The sequence below is a fragment of the Salmo salar genome, unplaced genomic scaffold, assembly GCF_905237065.1.
Source record: "Salmo salar unplaced genomic scaffold, Ssal_v3.1, whole genome shotgun sequence".
Taxonomy (NCBI): domain Eukaryota; kingdom Metazoa; phylum Chordata; class Actinopteri; order Salmoniformes; family Salmonidae; genus Salmo; species Salmo salar.
Genome location: NW_025550171.1, coordinates 12,501 through 27,500, shown reverse-complemented (window position 1 = coordinate 27,500; position 15,000 = coordinate 12,501). Strand labels below are relative to the sequence as shown.

The window sequence follows — 15,000 nt, the reverse complement described above, 5'->3', positions numbered from 1 at the left end:
TTACTGTGGTCTGATGAAGAAGGAGGAGGAGGAAGAAACGATTAGACAACAATATTCAGTGATCATCATTGATGTGATCTACATTATGTCCATGGGCAGGACTTTGACACGGAATAAATAGGCACAGAGAGTCCCTTACACATAAACCCTAAACAAATGTATGAACCATAATCTTCCATAGTGAAGGACAAACAACTGGTAGGACCTGTTCCCCAGAGATTCAGGACAACAACTGGTAGGACCTGTCCCCCAGAGATCCAGGACAACAACTGGTAGGACCTGTCCCCCAGAGATCCAGGACAAACACAACTGGTAGGACCTGTTCCCCAGAGATTCAGGACAACAACTGGTAGGACCTGTTCCCCAGAGATTCAGGACAACAACTGGTAGGACCTGTTCCCCAGAGATTCAGGACAACAACTGGTAGGACCAGTTCCCCCAGAGATTCAGGACAAACACAACTGGTAGGACCTGTTCCCCAGAGATTCAGGACAAACACAACTGGTAGGACCTGTTCCCCCAGAGATTCAGGACAAACACAACTGGTAGGACCTGTTCCCCAGAGATTCAGGACAAACACAACTGGTAGGACCTGTTCCCCCAGAGATTCAGGACAAACACAACTGGTACCCCAAAGATTCTCCATTGAAAATATATGTTTTAGTCCAGGACAAGGCTCAATCCGTGTCAGGGAAACTGTCCCACAGTCGTCCATCTCCTGTCATCTCAGACCTGTCTTCTTCCTGTTGTACTGCTGGGGGGCGGTCCATCCGTACAGGCCGTCCCCAGGCTCCTCCCCTCCCAGCACCGTGTCGTAGTTAGACATGGCGTCTCTGTGGTAGATGTCATCGTCCTCGTCCTCCATCGCACCCACACCAAACCCCTGGGGGGGGGGTCAAAGGGTCAAGGGTCAAGCCAAGAATCCCAGAGCACCTGACCAGTAACAACCAAACAATACAGAGAGCTGACAACAGTCAGCCAGTCAGTGTTTTCCCTACTATTAGAGCTGACAACAGTCAGTCAGTGTTTTCCCTACTATTAGAGCAGACAACAGTCAGCCAGTCAGTGTTTTCCCTACTATTAGAGCTGACAACAGTCAGTCAGTCAGTGTTTTCCCTACTATTAGAGCAGACAACAGTCAGTCAGTGTTTTCCCTACTATTAGAGCAGACAACAGTCAGTCAGTGTTTTCCCTACTATTAGAGCAGACAACAGCCAGTCAGTGTTTTCCCTACTATTAGAGCAGACAACAGTCAGTCAGTGTTTTCCCTACTATTAGAGCAGACAACAGTCAGTCAGCCAGTGTTTTCCCTACTATTAGAGCAGACAACAGTCAGTCAGTCAGTGTTTTCCCTACTATTAGAGCAGACAACAGTCAGTCAGTCAGTGTTTTCCCTACTATTAGAGCAGACAACAGCCAGTCAGTCAGTGTTTTCCCTACTATTAGAGCTGACAACAGTCAGTCAGTCAGTGTTTTCCCTACTATTAGAGCTGACAACAGTCAGTCAGTGTTTTCCCTACTATTAGAGCAGACAACAGTCAGTCAGCCAGTGTTTTCCCTACTATTAGAGCAGACAACAGTCAGTCAGTCAGTGTTTTCCCTACTATTAGAGCAGACAACAGTCAGTCAGTCAGTGTTTTCCCTACTATTAGAGCAGACAACAGCCAGTCAGTCAGTGTTTTCCCTACTATTAGAGCAGACAACAGTCAGTCAGTCAGTGTTTTCCCTACTATTAGAGCTGACAACAGCCAGTCAGTCAGTGTTTTCCCTACTATTAGAGCAGACAACAGCCAGTCAGTGTTTTCCCTACTATTAGAGCAGACAACAGTCAGTCAGCCAGTGTTTTCCCTACTATTAGAGCTGACAACAGTCAGTCAGTGTTTTCCCTACTATTAGAGCAGACAACAGCCAGTCAGTCAGTGTTTTCCCTACTATTAGAGCTGACAACAGTCAGTCAGTCAGTGTTTTCCCTACTATTAGAGCAGACAACAGTCAGTCAGTGTTTTCCCTACTATTAGAGCAGACAACAGTCAGTCAGTGTTTTCCCTACTATTAGAGCAGACAACAGTCAGTCAGTCAGTGTTTTCCCTACTATTAGAGCAGACAACAGCCAGTCAGTGTTTTCCCTACTATTAGAGCAGACAACAGCCAGTCAGTCAGTGTTTTCCCTACTATTAGAGCTGACAACAGTCAGTCAGTCAGTGTTTTCCCTACTATTAGAGCTGACAACAGCCAGTCAGTGTTTTCCCTACTATTAGAGCAGACAACAGCCAGTCAGTGTTTTCCCTACTATTAGAGCAGACAACAGCCAGTCAGTCAGTGTTTTCCCTACTATTAGAGCAGACAACAGTCAGTCAGTCAGTGTTTTCCCTACTATTAGAGCAGACAACAGTCAGCCAGTCAGTGTTTTCCCTACTATTAGAGCAGACAACAGCCAGTCAGTCAGTGTTTTCCCTACTATTAGAGCAGACAACAGTCAGTCAGTGTTTTCCCTACTATTAGAGCTGACAACAGCCAGTCAGTGTTTTCCCTACTATTAGAGCTGACAACAGCCAGTCAGTGTTTTCCCTACTATTAGAGCAGACAACAGCCAGTCAGTCAGTGTTTTCCCTACTATTAGAGCAGACAACAGTCAGTCAGTCAGTGTTTTCCCTACTATTAGAGCTGACAACAGTCAGTCAGTCAGTGTTTTCCCTACTATTAGAGCAGACAACAGTCAGTCAGTGTTTTCCCTACTATTAGAGCAGACAACAGTCAGCCAGTCAGTGTTTTCCCTACTATTAGAGCAGACAACAGCCAGTCAGTGTTTTCCCTACTATTAGAGCAGACAACAGTCAGTCAGCCAGTGTTTTCCCTACTATTAGAGCTGACAACAGTCAGTCAGTGTTTTCCCTACTATTAGAGCAGACAACAGCCAGTCAGTCAGTGTTTTCCCTACTATTAGAGCTGACAACAGTCAGTCAGTCAGTGTTTTCCCTACTATTAGAGCAGACAACAGTCAGTCAGTGTTTTCCCTACTATTAGAGCAGACAACAGTCAGTCAGTGTTTTCCCTACTATTAGAGCAGACAACAGTCAGTCAGTCAGTGTTTTCCCTACTATTAGAGCAGACAACAGCCAGTCAGTGTTTTCCCTACTATTAGAGCAGACAACAGCCAGTCAGTCAGTGTTTTCCCTACTATTAGAGCTGACAACAGTCAGTCAGTCAGTGTTTTCCCTACTATTAGAGCAGACAACAGCCAGCCAGTCAGTGTTTTCCCTACTATTAGAGCAGACAACAGCCAGTCAGTGTTTTCCCTACTATTAGAGCAGACAACAGCCAGCCAGTCAGTGTTTTCCCTACTATTAGAGCAGACAACAGTCAGTCAGTGTTTTCCCTACTATTAGAGCTGACAACAGTCAGCCAGTCAGTGTTTTCCCTACTATTAGAGCTGACAACAGTCAGTCAGTGTTTTCCCTACTATTAGAGCAGACAACAGCCAGTCAGTGTTTTCCCTACTATTAGAGCAGACAACAGCCAGTCAGTCAGTGTTTTCCCTACTATTAGAGCAGACAACAGCCAGTCAGTGTTTTCCCTACTATTAGAGCAGACAACAGCCAGCCAGTCAGTGTTTTCCCTACTATTAGAGCAGACAACAGTCAGCCAGTCAGTGTTTTCCCTACTATTAGAGCTGACAACAGTCAGCCAGTCAGTGTTTTCCCTACTATTAGAGCTGACAACAGCCAGTCAGTCAGTGTTTTCCCTACTATTAGAGCTGACAACAGTCAGCCAGTCAGTGTTTTCCCTACTATTAGAGCTGACAACAGCCAGTCAGTCAGTGTTTTCCCTACTATTAGAGCTGACAACAGTCAGCCAGTCAGTGTTTTCCCTACTATTAGAGCAGACAACAGTCAGTCAGTGTTTTCCCTACTATTAGAGCAGACAACAGCCAGTCAGTGTTTTCCCTACTATTAGAGCTGACAACAGTCAGTCAGTGTTTTCCCTACTATTAGAGCTGACAACAGTCAGTCAGTGTTTTCCCTACTATTAGAGCAGACAACAGCCAGCCAGTCAGTGTTTTGCCTACTATTAGAGCTGACAACAGTCAGTCAGTGTTTTCCCTACTATTAGAGCAGACAACAGTCAGTCAGTCAGTGTTTTCCCTACTATTAGAGCTGACAACAGTCAGTCAGTGTTTTCCCTACTATTAGAGCTGACAACAGCCAGCCAGTCAGTGTTTTCCCTACTATTAGAGCAGACAACAGCCAGCCAGTCAGTGTTTTCCCTACTATTAGAGCTGACAACAGCCAGTCAGTCAGTGTTTTCCCTACTATTAGAGCTGACAACAGTCAGTCAGTGTTTTCCCTACTATTAGAGCTGACAACAGTCAGCCAGTCAGTGTTTTCCCTACTATTAGAGCTGACAACAGTCAGTCAGTCAGTGTTTTCCCTACTATTAGAGCTGACAACAGCCAGGCAGTGTTTTCCCTACTATTAGAGCAGACAGCCAGTCAGTCAGTGTTTTCCCTACTATTAGAGCAGACAACAGCCAGCCAGTCAGTGTTTTCCCTACTATTAGAGCTGACAACAGCCAGCCAGTCAGTGTTTTCCCTACTATTAGAGCAGACAACAGTCAGCCAGTCAGTGTTTTCCCTACTATTAGAGCAGACAACAGTCAGTCAGTGTTTTCCCTACTATTAGAGCAGACAACAGTCAGTCAGTCAGTGTTTTCCCTACTATTAGAGCAGACAACAGCCAGCCAGTCAGTGTTTTCCCTACTATTAGAGCAGACAACAGCCAGCCAGTCAGTGTTTTCCCTACTATTAGAGCTGACAACAGTCAGTCAGTCAGTGTTTTCCCTACTATTAGAGCTGACAACAGTCAGTCAGTGTTTTCCCTACTATTAGAGCTGACAACAGCCAGCCAGTCAGTGTTTTCCCTACTATTAGAGCAGACAACAGTCAGTCAGTGTTTTCCCTACTATTAGAGCAGACAACAGCCAGCCAGTCAGTGTTTTCCCTACTATTAGAGCAGACAACAGCCAGTCAGTCAGTGTTTTCCCTACTATTAGAGCTGACAACAGTCAGTCAGTGTTTTCCCTACTATTAGAGCTGACAACAGCCAGTCAGTGTTTTCCCTACTATTAGAGCTGACAACAGCCAGCCAGTCAGTGTTTTCCCTACTATTAGAGCTGACAACAGTCAGTCAGTGTTTTCCCTACTATTAGAGCAGACAACAGTCAGTCAGTGTTTTCCCTACTATTAGAGCTGACAACAGTCAGTCAGTGTTTTCCCTACTATTAGAGCAGACAACAGTCAGCCAGTCAGTGTTTTCCCTACTATTAGAGCAGACAACAGTCAGTCAGTCAGTGTTTTCCCTACTATTAGAGCAGACAACAGTCAGTCAGTGTTTTCCCTACTATTAGAGCTGACAACAGCCAGTCAGTCAGTGTTTTCCCTACTATTAGAGCAGACAACAGTCAGTCAGTCAGTGTTTTCCCCACTATTAGAGCTGACAACAGCCAGTCAGTCAGTGTTTTCCCTACTATTAGAGCTGACAGTCAGTCAGTCAGTGTTTTCCCTACTATTAGAGCTGACAACAGCCAGTCAGTCAGTGTTTTCCCTACTATTAGAGCAGACAACAGCCAGTCAGTCAGTGTTTTCCCTACTATTAGAGCAGACAACAGTCAGTCAGTGTTTTCCCTACTATTAGAGCAGACAACAGTCAGCCAGTCAGTGTTTTCCCTACTATTAGAGCAGACAACAGTCAGTCAGTGTTTTCCCTACTATTAGAGCAGACAACAGTCAGTCAGTCAGTGTTTTCCCTACTATTAGAGCTGACAACAGCCAGTCAGTGTTTTCCCTACTATTAGAGCAGACAACAGCCAGTCAGTCAGTGTTTTCCCTACTATTAGAGCAGACAACAGCCAGCCAGTCAGTGTTTTCCCTACTATTAGAGCAGACAACAGCCAGTCAGTGTTTTCCCTACTATTAGAGCTGACAACAGTCAGCCAGTCAGTGTTTTCCCTACTATTAGAGCAGACAACAGCCAGTCAGTGTTTTCCCTACTATTAGAGCAGACAACAGCCAGTCAGTCAGTGTTTTCCCTACTATTAGAGCAGACAACAGTCAGCCAGTCAGTGTTTTCCCTACTATTAGAGCAGACAACAGTCAGTCAGTGTTTTCCCTACTATTAGAGCAGACAACAGTCAGTCAGTCAGTCAGTGTTTTCCCTACTATTAGAGCTGACAGTCAGTCAGTCAGTGTTTTCCCTACTATTAGAGCAGACAACAGTCAGTCAGTCAGTGTTTTCCCTACTATTAGAGCAGACAACAGTCAGTCAGTGTTTTCCCTACTATTAGAGCTGACAACAGCCAGTCAGTCAGTGTTTTCCCTACTATTAGAGCAGACAACAGTCAGCCAGTCAGTGTTTTCCCTACTATTAGAGCAGACAACAGCCAGTCAGTCAGTGTTTTCCCTACTATTAGAGCTGACAACAGCCAGTCAGTCAGTGTTTTCCCTACTATTAGAGCAGACAACAGTCAGCCAGTCAGTGTTTTCCCTACTATTAGAGCAGACAACAGCCAGTCAGTCAGTGTTTTCCCTACTATTAGAGCAGACAACAGCCAGTCAGCCAGTGTTTTCCCTACTATTAGAGCTGACAACAGTCAGCCAGTCAGTGTTTTCCCTACTATTAGAGCAGACAACAGCCAGTCAGTGTTTTCCCTACTATTAGAGCAGACAACAGTCAGTCAGTGTTTTCCCTACTATTAGAGCAGACAACAGTCAGTCAGTCAGTGTTTTCCCTACTATTAGAGCAGACAACAGTCAGTCAGTCAGTGTTTTCCCTACTATTAGAGCAGACAACAGTCAGCCAGTCAGTGTTTTCCCTACTATTAGAGCAGACAACAGCCAGTCAGTGTTTTCCCTACTATTAGAGCAGACAACAGTCAGTCAGTGTTTTCCCTACTATTAGAGCAGACAACAGTCAGTCAGTCAGTGTTTTCCCTACTATTAGAGCTGACAGTCAGTCAGTCAGTGTTTTCCCTACTATTAGAGCAGACAACAGTCAGTCAGTCAGTGTTTTCCCTACTATTAGAGCAGACAACAGTCAGTCAGTGTTTTCCCTACTATTAGAGCTGACAACAGCCAGTCAGTCAGTGTTTTCCCTACTATTAGAGCTGACAACAGTCAGCCAGTCAGTGTTTTCCCTACTATTAGAGCTGACAACAGCCAGTCAGTCAGTGTTTTCCCTACTATTAGAGCAGACAACAGCCAGCCAGTCAGTGTTTTCCCTACTATTAGAGCAGACAGCCAGTCAGAGTTTTCCCTACTATTAGAGCAGACAACAGTCAGTCAGTCAGTGTTTTCCCTACTATTAGAGCAGACAACAGTCAGCCAGTCAGTGTTTTCCCTACTATTAGAGCAGACAACAGTCAGTCAGTCAGTGTTTTCCCTACTATTAGAGCAGACAACAGTCAGCCAGTCAGTGTTTTCCCTACTATTAGAGCTGACAACAGTCAGTCAGTGTTTTCCCTACTATTAGAGCAGACAACAGCCAGTCAGTCAGTGTTTTCCCTACTATTAGAGCAGACAACAGCCAGTCAGTGTTTTCCCTACTATTAGAGCAGACAACAGTCAGCCAGTCAGTGTTTTCCCTACTATTAGAGCTGACAACAGCCAGTCAGTGTTTTCCCTACTATTAGAGCAGACAACAGCCAGTCAGTGTTTTCCCTACTATTAGAGCTGACAGTCAGTCAGTCAGTGTTTTCCCTACTATTAGAGCTGACAGTCAGCCAGTCAGTGTTTTCCCTACTATTAGAGCAGACAACAGTCAGTCAGTGTTTTCCCTACTATTAGAGCAGACAACAGCCAGTCAGTCAGTCAGTAATACATACATACATACATACATACATACATACATACCTGTCCTGCTACTCCTCCTCTGCGTTTAGGTCCCTTCCTGTCCTCTCCAAACAGGCTGTTGGTCCTGTCTGAGTCCACGGTGAACAGGTTAATGTGTCCGGCGCCCGGACCTCCCCTCAGGGCCGCCTGGGGGTTCAGACCCCGGTACCCCAGGCCGTGGAGATCCACTTTAGGGGCGAAGTCTATGGGAGTCACGTCTTCGGGAGCGAAGGTCACGTTCACAGGGACGAATTCTCCGTCTTCCTCATCCTGTGGTTTAATAACAGTAAGGGGACGGGTCGACCAATCACATTACCTTTGCATTGATGGGGAGGGGTAAACGTTAAGTAGCCTATTTTTGGGGACTTTCGTTGTCATTTAAAATAGTTTTATCAAGGTAATTAGCTTAGAAATCAACATCTGTTTCGTGATTGTTCTGTCTGACAGCGCCGCTTCCCTTCCTCGGATGACTACGGGGTATTGGGTTACACATCCACAGCCATTGGAGGATCGGTAGTCCCGCCTTAACGCTCCTTCGCTGATCGGACTGTCCGTCATTTTGTGTCCGAACGGTACATCACAGTTGCACATCACAGCTTAGCATGTTGATGCTAAGCTGACAGTCTACTGCAGCGACAGGAAGTAGTTCTACAACAAGCTGCGTATCGCTGCTAAGCTGAGAGTCTAGTGCAGCGACAGGAAGTAGTTCTACAACAAGCTGCGTATCGCTGCTAAGCTGAGAGTCTACTGCAGCGACAGGAAGGAGTTCTACAACAAGCTGCATATCGCTGCTAAGCTGAGAGTAAACTGCAGCGACAGGAAGTAGTTCTACTGTTCTACAACAAGCTGCATATCGCTGCTAAGCTGAGAGTCTACTGCAGCGACAGGAAGGAGTTCTACAACAAGCTGCATATCGCCGCTAAGCTGAGAGTCTACTGCAGCGACAGGAAGGAGTTCTACAACAAGCTGCATATCGCCGCTAAGCTGAGAGTCTACTGCAGCGACAGGAAGGAGTTCTACAACAAGCTGCATATCGCCGCTAAGCTGAGAGTCTACTGCAGCGACAGGAAGTAGTTCTACAACAAACTGCATATCGCTGCTAAGCTGAGAGTCTACTGCAGCGACAGGAAGGAGTTCTACAACAAGCTGCATATCGCTGCTAAGCTGAGAGTCTACTGCAGCGACAGGAAGTAGTTCTACAACAAACTACATATCGCTGCTAAGCTGAGAGTCTACTGCAGCGACAGGAAGTAGTTCTACTGTTCTACAACAAGCTGCATATCGCTGCTAAGCTGAGAGTCTACTGCAGCGACAGGAAGTAGTTCTACTGTTCTACAACAAGCTGCATATCGCCGCTAAGCTGAGAGTCTACTGCAGCGACAGGAAGTAGTTCTACAACAAGCTGCATATCGCCGCTAAGCTGAGAGTCTACTGCAGCAACAGGAAGTAGTTCTACAACAAACTGCATATCGCTGCTAAGCTGAGAGTCTACTGCAGCGACAGGAAGTAGTTCTACAACAAACTACATATCGATTTATATCAAATGGAAATTTAAAAAACGAACCCGGTTTGAAACAAAACCACCGTGTTACCTGTGATTCCGAGGCCGGGCCGAACGCCCCCGTTGCAGAATCTGTAAAAGAGAAACATTTTACAATGATTTTAAATCACAAGCTAAAAAGGGTAAAAATACTACTTTGTGAGAGTTAAAAGAGTCCATCTGTACAATCAATACAATGTATTAGGCTAACAACGTTGCTGCTTTAACTGTTCAGTGTAACCCACCTGCTTTCTGCTTGGACGGCTTCCTCTTCACCCTGGGTCCAACCCCCTGCCCATCCTTCCAGCCCATCTTCCTCAGTAACTCCACCCCCATGGAGGACCTATCAGGAGACAACAAGGACAGTCCGCTTCGTAGCAACATCAGGCAAACTGCAACTACATTTAGCTCACTGAATACCAAGGGGGGCTGTGTTAAGAGGAGTAGTTCTACTGATCTGGAATCAGTTATACTATTTAGCTCACTGAATACCAAGGGGGGCTGTGTCAAGAGGAGTAGTTCTGCTGATCTGGAATCAGTTATACCATTTAGCTCACTGAATACCAAGGGGGGCTGTGTTAAGAGGAGTAGTTCTGCTGATCTGGAATCAGTTATACTATTTAGCTCACTGAATACCAAGGGGGGCTGTGTTAAGAGGAGTAGTTCTACTGATCTGGAATCAGTTATACCATTTAGCTCACTGAATACCAAGGGGGGCTGTGTTAAGAGGAGTAGTTCTGCTGATCTGGAATCAGTTATACCATTTAGCTCACTGAATACCAAGGGGGCTGTGTTAAGAGGAGTAGTTCTGCTGATCTGGAATCAGTTATACCATTTAGCTCACTGAATACCAAGGGGGGCTGTGTCAAGAGGAGTAGTTCTGCTGATCTGGAATCAGTTATACTATTTAGCTCACTGAATACCAAGGGGGGCTGTGTTAAGAGGAGTAGTTCTGCTGATCTGGAATCAGTTATACCATTTAGCTCACTGAATACCAAGGGGGCTGTGTTAAGAGGAGTAGTTCTGCTGATCTGGAATCAGTTATACCATTTAGCTCACTGAATACCAAGGGGGCTGTGTCAAGAGGAGTAGTTCTGCTGATCTGGAATCAGTTATACTATTTAGCTCACTGAATACCAAGGGGGGCTGTGTTAAGAGGAGTAGTTCTACTGATCTGGAATCAGTTATACTATTTAGCTCACTGAATACCAAGGGGGGCTGTGTCAAGAGGAGTAGTTCTACTGATCTGGAATCAGTTATACTATTTAGCTCACTGAATACCAAGGGGGGCTGTGTCAAGAGGAGTAGTTCTGCTGATCTGGAATCAGTTATACCATTTAGCTCACAATGAATTATTACATGGCCAGAGAGGTCCAGAGAGGTCCTGATTGTAGAAAAGCCCTTGTACTGTTAACCTGTTGGGTCTAGGGGGCAGCATTTGCACGTCTGGATAAAAAAAATGTACCCGATTTAATCTGGTTACTAATCCTACCCAGTAACTACAATATGCATATACTTATTATATATGGATAGAAAACACCCTAAAGTTTCTAAAACTGTTTGAATGGTGTCTGTGAGTATAACAGAACTCATTTGGCAGGCAAAACCCTGAGACATTTTCTGACAGGAAGTGGATACCTGATGTGTTGTATTGACTTTAAACCTATCCCATTGAAAAACACAGGGGTTTAGGAATATTTTGGCACTTCCTATTGCTTCCACTAGATGTCACCAGCCTTTACAAAGTGTTTTGAGTCTTCTGGAGGGAGATCTGACCGAACAAGAGCCATGGAACGATGATGGCCCATTAGACACCTTGCGCGCGAGTTGATGTTGGGTACCCTCGTTCCAATACGTTATAAAAGAGTATGCATTCGTCCACCTTGAATATTATTCATGTTCTGGTTAAAAAGGCCCTAATGATTTATGCTATACAACGTTTGACATGTTTGAACGAACGGAAATATATTTTTTCCCCCTCGTTCATGACGAGAAGTCCGGCTGGCTTACATCATGTGCTAACGAGACGGAGATTTTTGGACATAAATGATGAGCTTTTTTTGAACAAAACTACATTCGTTATGGACCTGTGATACCTGGAAGTGACATCTGATGAAGAGAATCAAAGGTAATGGATTATTTACATAGTATTTTCGATTTTAGATCTCCCCAACATGACGTCTAGTCTGTATCGCAGCGCGTATTTTTCTGGGCGCAGTGCTCAGATTATTGCAAAGTGTGATTTCCCAGTAAGGTTATTTTTAAATCTGGCAAGTTGATTGCGTTCAAAAGATGTAAATCTATAATTCTTTAAATGACAATATAATATTTTACCAATGTTTTCTAATTTTAATTATTTAATTTGTGACGCTGACTTGACTGCCGGTTATTGGAGGGAAACGATTTCCTCAACATCAATGCCATAGTAAAACGCTGTTTTTGGATATAAATATCAACTTGATAGAACTAAAAATGCATGCATTGTCTAACATAATGTCCTAGGAGTGTCATCTGATGGAGATTGTAAAAGGTTAGTGTATCATTTTAGCTGGTTTTATGGTTTTGGTGACCCTGTCTTTGACTTGACAAAACATTACACACAACTCTTGTAAATGTACTGTCCTAACATACTCTAAATTTATGCTTTCGCCGTAAAACCTTTTTGAAATCGTAAAACGTGGTTAGATTAAGGAGATGTTTATCTTTCAAATGGTGTAACATAGTTGTATTTTTGAAAAATTTGAATTTTGACATTTATTTGGATTCAAATTTGCCGCTCTTGAAATGCACCTGCTGTTGATGGAGTGCACCACGGGTGGCACGCTAGCGTCCCACCTAGCCCCAAGAGGTTAAGACATTTGAGACGTACGGGGGCCCAGAGTGACCACGTCCAGTCTGTTCAGCGCGGTGGTTAGTTACCTAGCTGGAGACACCAAGTCTTCCAGGACAGTGTCCCCGGGGACAGGGGCTGAAAGAGAGGTGATGACTCTGGCCTTGTCCGCGATCACATCCTTCCTGCCTGAGGCAAAGTCGGCTGTAGTGGTGATTTGTCTGGGGGCGATGCCGTGCTCCCCCAGGTCCTGAGGAAACAGAACACATTATACATCCCATGTTGTCGTGTTGGTTCACAAAGGGAAATGGTTGTTGTGCTGACAAAGTTCTTATTTCGTCCATGATGTGGCCTCTAGAATGCACAACGGGGACTCAAGAATGCACAACGGGGACTCTAGAATGCACAACGGGGACTCTAGAATGCACAACGGGGACTCTAGAATGCGTAATGTGTTCTCTAGAATGTGTAATGTGTTCTCTAGAATGCATAACGTGTTCTCTAGAATGCATAACGTGTTCTCTAGAATGCATAACGTGTTCTCTAGAATGCATAACGTGTTCTCTAGAATGCATAACGTGTTCTCTAGAATGCATAACGTGTTCTCTAGAATGCGTAATGTGTTCTCTAGAATGTGTAATGTGTTCTCTAGAATGTGTAATGTGTTCTCTAGAATGCGTAATGTGTTCTCTAGAATGCATAATGTGTTCTCTAGAATGTATAATGTGTTCTCTAGAATGCGTAATGTGTTCTCTAGAATGCGTAATGTGTTCTCTAGAATGCGTAATGTGTTCTCTAGAATGCGTAATGTGTTCTCTAGAATGCATAATGTGTTCTCTAGAATGTGTAATGTGTTCTCTAGAATGCGTAATGTGTTCTCTAGAATGTATAATGTGTTCTCTAGAATGTATAATGTGTTCTCTAGAATGTGTAATGTGTTCTCTAGAATGCGTAATGTGTTCTCTAGAATGTATAATGTGTTCTCTAGAATGTATAATGTGTTCTCTAGAATGCATAATGTGTTCTCTAGAATGTATAATGTGTTCTCTAGAATGCATAACGTGTTCTCTAGAATGCATGTGTTCTCTAGAATGCATGTGTTCTCTAGAATGTATAATGTGTTCTCTAGAATGCATAACGTGTTCTCTAGAATGCGTAACGTGTTCTCTAGAATGCGTAACGTGTTCTCTAGAATGCGTAACGTGTTCTCTAGAATGCGTAACGTGTTCTCTAGAATGCGTAACGTGTTCTCTAGAATGCGTAACGTGTTCTCTAGAATGCGTAACGTGTTCTCTAGAATGCGTAACGTGTTCTCTAGAATGCATAACGTGTTCTCTTCCAGATTCTAGGTTCCTCCTCATCCGTGATATATGTGTCGAAAGGGAAATAGTTGGTACGATCAGTCCTTTCGTGCATACTGTTGTTAATAAGATAATATGGGATGTTTTGTTTGTTCTACCTCCTCATCCATGAAGTCCTCTGGCCTGTCATTCTGTCTGCCTGCTTTCTGTCTGCCTGCTTTCTGCTGTCTGGATGAAACAAAGGTTGCTGGTGTCCACCCTGCGATAGGAAACAAGTAGTGATTCATACAGGTCACACATTGCAAGATTTTTTTTGGGACTATATTATATCAATATTTTACTCCCAATTATTAATTTGTAAAAAGCAATTGAAATCATAAAAAGGTAGGTAGCGTTAGCTGGCGCTTGTCTAAACTCTGGTATTTTTCATCCTATAGGTCGTCCTCCATCTTCTTTTTAAATAGCGAGCCAACATGTTGTTTACAGCACTTTGATTTCCCCGACTGATCAGAACTCATTTTCTCATGATCTCTCTGTCTCTCTGCAGCAGACAAACAGTGAGCAATATGTTTGGAACATCAAATAGCAATAAAATGGCAGTATAGAATCACCCCCCCCCATTGGTCCCTCAGTATGGTGGTAATATGGTATGGTGATAATGTGGTATGGTGGTAATGTGGTATGGTGGTAATGTGGTATAGTGGTAATGTGGTATAGTGGTAATGTGGTATAGTGGTAATGTGGTATGGTGATAATGTGGTATGGTGATAATGTGGTATAGTGGTAATGTGGTATGGTTATAATGTGCTATGGTGATAATGTGGTATAGTGGTAATGTGGTATAGTGATAATGTGGTATGGTGATAATGTGGTATGGTGATAATGTGGTATAGTGATAATGTGGTATTGTGATAATGTGGTATGGTGATAATGTGGTATGGTGGTAATGTGGTATGGTGGTAATGTGGTATAGTGATAATGTGGTAATGTGGTATGGTGATAATGTGGTAATGTGGTATATGGTCCCTCAGAAAGAAGCTGGTTAAACAACACATGATGACATTAACAGGCCAACATGCTACCGTCTCTGGGTGAGTGAGAGGGTAAGATAGAGAGATAGTGTGTGTCTCTGAGTGAGTGTGTGGGTGTCTCTGAGTGAGAGTGTGTGTGTGTGTGTGTGTCTGTCTGTGTAAGTGTGTCTGAGTCTCTGAGTAAGTGTGTGTGTGTGTGTCTCTGAGTGTGTCTGTGTGTGTCTGTGAGAGAGTGAGTCAGACTCCCACTCCTTTGCCACAGCAGGACCAACCTTCTTTGGTGCCCACGGTGTTGAAGTACCCAGCAGAGAATCCCCCAGTAAAGGCTCCATGGAACCTCTGGTAGCGTCCCTTCTCATCCTTCACGGTCTGCTCGTGCAGCGGGATTGGCTTCCTCAGAGGCTCATCTACACACG

At 44.2% G+C, this 15,000-nt stretch overlaps 1 pseudogene; it reads right to left on the bottom strand.

The window, feature by feature from the left end:
- The window catches only part of LOC106588131 (G patch domain-containing protein 1-like), a 38,731-nt pseudogene that overhangs the window by 21,974 nt on the left and 1,757 nt on the right, over positions 1-15,000 (bottom strand).